This window comes from Sardina pilchardus, chromosome 19 (assembly GCF_963854185.1).
Source record: "Sardina pilchardus chromosome 19, fSarPil1.1, whole genome shotgun sequence".
Taxonomy (NCBI): Eukaryota; Metazoa; Chordata; class Actinopteri; order Clupeiformes; family Clupeidae; genus Sardina; species Sardina pilchardus.
In genome coordinates this window covers 20239140-20249139 of record NC_085012.1, presented here as the reverse complement: position 1 = coordinate 20249139, position 10000 = coordinate 20239140, and the positions used below count along the sequence as shown (strand labels likewise).

Here is a 10000-nt window from a genome sequence, read left to right as displayed (position 1 = left end):
GTTGAGGGATACCAGTGGACATATTCCTAATGTTTTAACTTCATTCTTCTGAGTGATTGATCCTTCTGAGTGATTTCATTATTACATTGCCATTGTTTGTAATTTTGCAGACAACCTCCTTGAAGCAGCCCAGCTGGGACTGAACTCACAACCCTCTGGGATTCCAATAGCTCTGGTGCCAAACCACTCGATCACCACTATGCCACCATTCTTTCTCAATATCACTAATCCCACAAGTCAAGGTCCCTGCATGGGGTCTGTAGCATATGGATGGTAGAGAAAAGGTGTATTAGCTGTGAAACACCTTAACGTGCATGATGCTTCTATTGCCAGATTGCCAGTTAAAAGTCCGAGGAGGAGACACAACACATGCTTTTAAGAGTATGACAGTTCTCTGTACTATTAATACAAAAACAGGACTGTGGATTATTAAAGTAGAAATATGTGAATCTGATTCTGCAGCTTGATTGCTGATTTTGCTCACTCGATTCTCAGAAATGAGCTTTAGCCAAATCCGATGATCAAGCAGTTTGATTGATTGTTTTAAGGGAGCCTGATTGTCCCTGATCTGCACTCACTGCTCTCCTCTACTAATCCTTTGGGAACAGAACGTAGAGTATCTCATATCCTGCAAAGACCACGTTCAGCAGCCTACAAAGACCAAACCAGCACCTTTACTTAATGGATTGATATAGGTCAACTGTTATTGACTAGTTCAAAATATTTACACTGTTTGAGCATTGTTCTCTCTCTCTCTCTCTCTACAAATACACACACATACACACTATGGGGCAGATGTACTAACGCTTTTGCGCCCACTTCAGGCGTATTTGTTTCGCAACGTGCGCATACTGTAGAAAGATGGCGAGGTATGTATTAACGGGCCGCAATGAGGTGAAGACGCAGACTGCCTGTCGTGGGAGCTGAAAATGGCAAATTGCGCTTTTCCGTCTCATGCATATGGATTTAAGGGAGTGTCAGTTGATAGTAGGAGGTTTGTGTAAAAAGATGGGAGGAGAAGCGTTAAATGCCCCTAATTATGTATTCCCCTGTATGTACTAAAACTGCCCATGAAAGCGCACGTCTATTTTGCGCCTAAATATTTCCGCCTTGTAAAAGCAGGTGTTAAATGCGATTTGCTGTTAAATGTATCTATAAGAGAATCATTCAAAGACAACAAAATCGCTAATTAGACCACCAGTTTTGCGTCTTTGTACTACATCAAAGGCAACCTTAACTTTCGGTGGCTTTTCGAATGTTTACTTTCACTTTCACGCCATCCGCTTAAACTTTCCTACTTGTTAGATTTGATAAATCTTCCATAGCCTACGTGCACAAGTAAGCCTAGTTTGAGTAGAACTACTGCTCTAAATTATGTTCCTGCTTGTTGACATTATGCATTGTATTATTTCATGATCGCTAAACATCGGATTCCTTTTAATGTTGTCATCAGTTAACTTCATTCAACTGCGCTTCTGATTGAAGTGTCGTTCAGTTGTTGTCCTTCGCAAACTGCGTTAGGGGGCGGAGAACGGCGCAGATTACCCAACGAATTTCAGGATTGGTAAATAGGACGTAAACTGAAGTATTATAGCGCGTGCTTTCTGCGTGTTGGCCTTGGCGCAAAAAACGTTACGATCGCTATTCTTAGTACATCTGGCCCACAGAGTCACACATGCCTACTGTATATACACTGAGATATAGTTCTACAGAATGACTAAGCTAGTTACTTGTGTGTTGATGCATGGAACCACATTAGTTGGGCATTGCTCCACATGTTAGCATTCTGGCTAGCAGAGCCTCACAGAGGCACAGACATGTTGTTGGTATGGTAGGACAGGCCTGGAGAGCAGGAGGTCATATCGGAGTCACGCAGGAGTCATAGATGAATCATATTTGTCCTCTAAGGGTCTTCCATACATGCAACGACTGGAGTCATGTTTGTGCTCTTACACCCCTTCTGCAACTGAAACACTCAATTTGTGGAGCGTACTGTAAAAAAGCTCTAGAAAACTGGTCTAATTTTTCCAAATGTACACACGACGTCACTATCACGTCTGAGCGTAGCCAATTCCATTGATTATAGTGGTAGCTATTTCTATTTGTTGCAGCAAACGCTACACGAACAGCTACATGGTGTAGCCTGGTGTAGTTGCCTCACTGTTAATCTCAGGGTCTGCTGTCTACACAAACAATGACAGGAATCATGTTTGTGCTCGCAGGACCAGTAATCTACAGAGGCAACGGCAGGAGTCATGTTTACGCTCTTAGTCTTACAGGACCAGCGCTCCGTACAGGCAACAGATTGACTGAGGACCCTCTACCATCTGTGGTACTGCATCTCCAGAATTTTATGCAAGCACAGCCCGCAGACATACACACACGCTCATGCATGAATCCACGTACACAGACACACACACACACACACACACACCAGCAAACAAAGACACAGATGCATACCCATTATTGGACCTATGAAACGACACACACAGGCACACAAACACCCACAGGCACAAGTGTGTGCACTCACACACACACACACACACACACACACACACACACACACACCAGTAAACAATCACACAGATGTATGTCAATTATTGGAGCAATAAAATAACACAAACACGCACACAAACACACAGGCAGAAATGTGCACGCTTACACACACAGACACACACACACACACACACACACACACACACACACACACACACACACACACACACAAACACACACACACATACACACACACACACACACACAGGATTTTAAAATCCCTTATCTGCAGTAATTCATGTTGACTTACACAAAAAAAGTCACGTCAGCAAATTAATGTTGTTTTGTTTCCTTGCATAATGAGAACATCATCAGAATGCACAAATCAAACTTTCCGCTAGATTAAATTAATTAATTAATGCAAAATGAGCAAATTAGAGGAACTATTTTGAAAAAATAAATAAATAAAATAAACCACGCTCTTTCACCAACAAAACAAAGGAAGCACATTGTAAACAAATGCTTGCCAACAGCAAGAGCCCAGAGAAAGCCAGGAGATATTTACCAAAGAGGGATTCTTTTAACTCTCAATCTTCATTTACTGCTTGTAAGATATTCATGGTTTCCGACACACAAGCCTTTGGCACTATCCCTGTCCCTGAACACTCAGCAACCCTCACTTTAAGGATGTCCAGATCTTCTCAGCTACGGCTAGCATTTGAGAGACTATATTTTTGTTCCAAAATTCTTGTGTGAGATGCCAGCTCAGCCAGGCTTGCTTTGGCTCAGTACTCTCAGTGACAACATACACACACAAACACACACACACACATACACACACACACACACACACACACACACACACACACACACACACAAAAGCAGGCTTTGCGTGGCCCAGTGCTGGAGCAAGCCTAAGGCCCAGATATGAATGAGACATCCAGAGGAGTTAGGAGCTGCAACCCATCAACGTCAGCTTCCCCCGCGGCTCCGTTAGAGACAATTAAAAGCACATCAATTAGCACAAGATGCTTCTGCAGACGCAGCAGACGGGGTGGGGGTGGGCACGGCCCCAACCTCGGGCCCCGTGGGCATCTGTGCTGCTCTGTGCCACACTGCCAACTTCCACGTCCAGGGGCACAGCTGCGGCACAGCAGCCAGCTGCCCTCAGAATCACAGTTGGCCCTGGTGCTCTAACCCAGGTGTGTCAGCACACACACACACACACACACACACACACACACACACACACACACACACACACACACACACACACACAAACACACACACACACACACACACACACACACACACACACACACACACACACACACACATTCATATGCAGATGTAGATTTAAACACAAACACACACACACACACACACACACACACACACAGAGAGGTTTGGATGGATAAGCATGGATCATCAAACTCTGATTGCTTCCTGCTTCCTTGGCTGTAAAGCTGCGTTGGCTACTCTGTCCTCTGTCCCATAGTGGTGGCTTGCAAGGGCAAACTGTGAGGTCAACAAACACCTTGCGGCACTTACATTTGCATTCTATCACTAAGAATTAGCGTATATGTGTTTGTGTTTGGGTGTATGTGTGTGTGTGTGTGTGTGTGTGTGTGTGTGCGTGCGTGCGTGTGTGTGTGTGTGTGTGTGTGTGTGTGTGTGTGTGTGTGTGTGTGTGTGTGTGTGTTTGTGAGTGTGTGTGTGTGTTAGTGGGTATTTTGGTCAACAGCAAAATAGATGAATGACCTCTTACGCAAATAGTATGTTGCAGTTGGACTAAATAAACAACCACAAATGTACCATGTTCTGTCTGGTGTACCTTTATAACATACATTCAGAAATACTACTAGAATTCAACCAAACCTATTTTGCTTAATTACAGTCGTACATTACAGATAACAGCAGAGAGCGATACATCCGCCGGTGGATCTGCACCTGTGCCACCTCAGCTAGAAGAGGTGTGTGTGCCAGTGCTTGGTGAAAGTGACGGGAAACGAGGCTATTCTTTCTGCTCTCCTGCATCGGGGGGCAGGTGAGTCTGCCGTACCTGTGATAAACGTCTCCCCCGGGGCCGACAGGTGCTCAGCTCCGAGCACCACCTGCTGCCCCTGCTGCTTTTACCGCCCTGCCCGAACACACACCACAGGTACGTCTGCACTTGTGGGGCGCGGGAGAGGCGAACAGGTGAGCCGAAAGAATGCTGTTGCACGGAAGAGACAGGTGAGTGAACAGACCACAGTTGCTACGCGGACACACGTGTGAATGAGATAGCGTTTAATGTGGAGACGGATGAGTGGACACACAGGCTGTAAGTGCACAGGGTGGACACCATAGACGTACTGTATATACGTAGATGCCACATTGGACTCTTGAACGTATATATGTGTGTGTGCAGAACGAGGGTAACCTATATATCTAGGGTAGACACTCACTCTGCATGGACAAGTACGAGAATAGACTCCTGCTCTAGACGAAGCTGAGCGAACAGACATTTGTTATGCCACAGAGGCTTTGAGAGCAACACCTACTGTAGACTCATGGGATGCTTTTACCTCAAGATCAAAGTGACCTGATGCCATAGACACTGACTGACAATGCAACCACAGGGAACTGACAGGAGAGTTTATGTCTAGCCATCTTATTTTTTATATAACCAAGCGCTTGTGACAATAATCTTTAGTCAGATAAGGAAATAAACTGCTCAAGACTCATTTGAGCAACAAATACAGTATAAGATAAGTAAGATGCAGATGGACAAATTCAGAAAAAATGCCACCAACACACACACACACACACACACAAACACAAACACACACATCAGCAGGGTCAAGATTGGTCACTGAGAGACAATGAGGCAACTCCTCCAGTGTTCGGAGACCCAGTGAGGCAAGAGGAGCAAGCCCAAGAGAGAGAGGGGGTCCTGGGGCAGAGCAAAAGCAGAGAGGCCCTGGGACCGGAGTAGCTCCAGCATGAGATGTGTGTATATGTGTGTATATACGGAGGGCAAGAGGGGGTTGGGGTTCTGTGCTTAAAGACCATTCACTAACTGAGCACAAACACACTTAGCAGGGAGCTCAGAGCCATAGAGGAAGATAGGCTCCAGTAGACACAGACAAGAAGAAGAAGAAGAAGAAGATGAAGAAGAAGAAGAAAAAGAAGAAGAACAACAACAAAACCAACAACATATTGCATTTATGGTACTTTCAAGTCACTCAAAGTACCTCACTTTGTGAGGGGTGGTTAGTGAGGGGAACCTCACTAACCACCCCCAGACTTCAAAAAGTACCACATCCATGGGTTCTAAACACCTCATGGACAAACTACAGTATGACACTTCACATTCCAACCCTGAGTGGGGTTGGATAGGAGGCAGTTCAAAGTGAAAGCAGAGATGGAGACATATCCCGTTCGCCTCTGAAGTCCCTATTTTGTCAGACGCCATGGGAGGGTGTGACATTTACTGTAAGCCTAACTTTAACAACACGTCAATAAATCTATACAGGTGTCATTTCAAGTGGAGATGAAAAATCACCACCCTTTGTGGCTTTCAATGTCACCACCAGTCAGTGGAGAAGGTGCTTATTATATCCGTGAGGAGAGGACAAAATGGCCACCGGCTCTGTAGAGTATCTCAAGAGCTGCTTGGTGTGCAGGGCTGAGTCCACCACATATATGTGAGTCACCGAATAAGTGTATCGTACTGTATCTCCAAGATATTGTGACTAGGGTCTCAGGATTGATGCATGCATTGATGCCAAAATACAGCATATATTTTGTCTTTGGACATGCTGTGCTCTGGGTTGTTGAGTTAGAGAGGTCATTAACTAAACTTTCTCACTTCTATGTCTTGTATTATGTTCTTTCCTGATGAGACCTTGTCCTCACGTACCGCGTGAATGGCCTCCACATCAAAGCAAAAGCACTGTCTGATCACACAGACGGTGGAGCACGTCGGCCGAGGTTGTTGCACTCAATGGCCGAGATTAAAGTCAGTGTTCCATATAGCCTGCCCAATTTGGCCTCCCTAAAAGCTGAGACTTTTCGCACCCGATACAGCATAATGACTGAGGCAAATGAGAGGCCCTGAAAGCATAGTCAAATCAGACAGGATGTCTATACTTCTCTCTCTGTCGGTCTATATCTCTCACTCACTTCTTTCTTCTTTTTCTCCCCTCTCTCTTTCTCTCTCTGTCTCACTCCCTCTCTCTCTCTGTCTGGTCATGTATATTGACCTTGTCTGGACCGTGTCATTCAACACGTAGCCTGGATGGTAAATACACCACAGTATCCTTTCATCTATGGCTACGTAACAAGCCCGTATCCCCTTTCTGGGTCCAGACTCACAGACAAGCTTGTTTGGGTGGGAGTGGATTGAGAGTAGAATGTGTTTTTATGTGTGTGTGTGTGTGTGTGTGTGTGTGTGTGTGTGTACCCGCGTCCGCGTGCGTCCGTCCGTCCGCAGTGGATTGAGAGTAGAATGTGTTTTTATGTGTGTGTGTGTGTGTCTGTGTCTTGGTGTGTGTGTGTGTGAGTGGTGATAAAGAAGACCCCCACTCCCACTACACACCCACACACACACACCCACACACACACACACCCACACCACCACCACCATCACTACCCCCCACAGCACCTCTAGTGAGTCTGCCCTCACGGGAGTGTGATAGGGTTATTTTTAGACCAGAGTGAGAGCACAAATGGCTTTGCAAAATACCCACAAGACGACACAGACCACAAACACACACACAAATACACACACACACTACACAAAGATAGATGTGTCAAAAGATATCACCAGAAAACAGTAAACATGGAGTGTTAGTACATCAATACTAGAGCATCGATAGTATACGTCGTATATGTTTTTGTGTATCAAAGTTAATTAAATTATGTTCGCTTCTGCAGTTTCAATACCTCAGTAGAGCATTTCTAAATGACAAAATCAATGTCAGCAAAATAAAAAAGAAATAAGATTGTCTCAAGAGCCTTAGGACCTTTCTGGTAAATGCAATATCTAAATGCTGGCCTGACTATTCAACATTTTTTTTCATATTATGGTAAACTGAATGATTGAGAATGTGCCTTAATGTTGGTAGCTTCCAAAATGTAATTCTGTTATTGATTCTTTTTAACATAGAGGTTATAACACAACCCACCTATGCTCAGTCCCATTTTCAAATGGATTCATCAAAAGGGCTGGACAAGGGCAAGATGCAGGGTCAGGCTAATTTGTACGGATCATAGATGAGATTTGGCTCGGGGTAAGACATTCCCTTTTGTCTTCTCAGACTTAGAGTAACCTTCAATATCCTGGAGTCATTTGAAGTAAAACACACAAGTTCCTCTTTAATCTGAGAGGCTGTCGAGCCGAGGGATGACTGGAACGGAACGTTCTGGCAAACTCCGCCCGTCGAGCGTCTACTGGCAGGACCGCCCGGCCGTGGGATCGATGTGAAATTATGGATCCCGTTCGCTGGCCACTCAGGCCTTCCGTCACCTCCGGCACGACGCGTGTCACAGCGCGTCGGCAGGCCAAGGAGAAACCGGGGCGCAGAGCTTCGAGGTAACCGAGCTGGGGAAGAGACGAACAAATCAACGTTCACCCTCCCGACCGTTCGCTCGCTCTGTCGATGTTCGGTGGCAGAGCGAGGCCACCGCTCATTTAAACCAACCGGCGGTCTTGCTGTCAAAGGGGGCTGTGGCTCACTGAAATATTTAACACAGCACTGGTTGTCGTCCCCCCCCCCCCGAGACACATTCAGTGTTAAAACACTCAGCACTCATCTCTAACTTGCCACAGTGCTGCCGTGTTTCCTCTACGCCGCGCCATCGCAGAGTTTCATCTCTCCACCCTCAGAGAGCCTTCCTCTCCTGCTCTCAGCCAGTGAGATGAAGCTGTCCCCAAGCAGGTGTCAAGGCCTTACAGTACGCCCTCCTGTTTAGAGAGAGCTCCGCTGAAGGTTGGGTACTTCCAGGGAAATTTCCCACACAGTCGGCTTAGGTTTAAATAAAACTGCCGTGGATGTTATTTACTAAGACAGGCATAATAAAGTTGCCGCTGGTTATGGAGAAATGTACAACAGCAACAGAGGGTCACAATTAGTCCTTAGAATTTGAGAGAGTACACAGAGAACTTGTCTTTTTTTAGACACCTTCAGTGCTACCGCATATCAGACATTAAAAAAGGAAAAGTCTCCGACTTCTTATTATTCATTTAATCGACATCCGCAGCAGACAGCCTCGGTGTTGGGAGAAAGTTGGGAGACAAAAGTCCTTGTGTCCTCCAGTTCTCGGTAATGAGTCGGCAACAGAAGCAAGCTGTGGCTATGTGTTTTACCGTCGCTGGTGTGGAACAAAGGGTCTCTGGCCTGGCATTCTCTTGCTGGGAGAGTGTGTGTGTGTGTGTGTGTGTGTGTGTGTGTGTGTGTGTGTGTGTGTGTGTGGGGGGGGGGTCCTAATGAAGTATCTGTACATGGCGTCCAGCTGCTTAACAGTCTAAAGTAGTGGCCCATTTTGGGTGGACTCCATCTCACACACTTTTGATTAATTTGGCAAGAGTTCTTTGTGAGCAAAGATGCTAAAATCTTGCAAAAAAAACACAATTACGCAGGAAGAAGACAAACGAGCACTTTGGCAGGGTCTCAAGAGAAGCGTGCAGCAATTTGAGTAGAAGTGTGTATGTGTGTGTGTGTGTGTGTGTGTGTGTGTGTGTGTGTGTGTGTGTGTGTGTGTCTGTGTGTTTGTGTGTCTGTGTGTGTGTGGCATTTTGAAGCTGACTCTAATTGCCTGTTTACTTTGCACTGGAAATTGCTTTTGGGGAGGTGACGGATAAAAACTTCGACCTGAGCAGCTCTCCCCAAAGTTACACTAATCATGGACTTTGGCACCGTGGGAAATCAGTCATGTGACACTCATTTTGGGTCAAATTACCTGCTATCATCCACCTCCTGTTGCTCATGACCTGCCCTTCTTATGCTAATAGCTATGCTCCTGGCTAATGCTACATTACCAGCTTATTGTGGATCTCCTGTGTTTTTGGGCACATGTGCTTCCATGGGGTCGACCATTCCATAGCAGGCTTGTAGCTTACAACACTATGCCATCAGGTCACGTGAAGCTTGTAACACAACATCCTTACTCACACAGGCACACACAAACACACAAATCTGCACATTTCCTATTTTCACATTTCCCACAGCTATTCCAAGACAACGTGCTCATCAGCCACACTGTGTGATTGACTGCTCGGGTTGAAAATAGCAACCAATTAACAGGTCCCGTCGGCGTGGCGAGAGATGCCCGGCGGGCACCTGGGGGTGGGTGAGACCGAGGGACAGCTGGTTTGGACCTTTGCCACCGCAGGAGTGAGACACAGGGACGACGGGGGCAGCAAGGACAGCAAAGGCAAGGCCACAACACAGGCCAATCTGTTCACGCGCGCTGCTGAGATGTGACAGGTCCCCAGAAGCCTACGGGCTACATATGTGTA

The 10000-nt window shown here is 46.0% G+C and overlaps 1 protein-coding gene across 1 annotated transcript in view; it reads right to left on the bottom strand.

Annotated features, from left to right (window-relative positions):
• The window catches only part of kcnh2b (potassium voltage-gated channel, subfamily H (eag-related), member 2b), a 217120-nt gene that overhangs the window by 13812 nt on the left and 193308 nt on the right, over positions 1 to 10000 (bottom strand). The gene's annotated exons all lie outside the window — the stretch shown is intronic.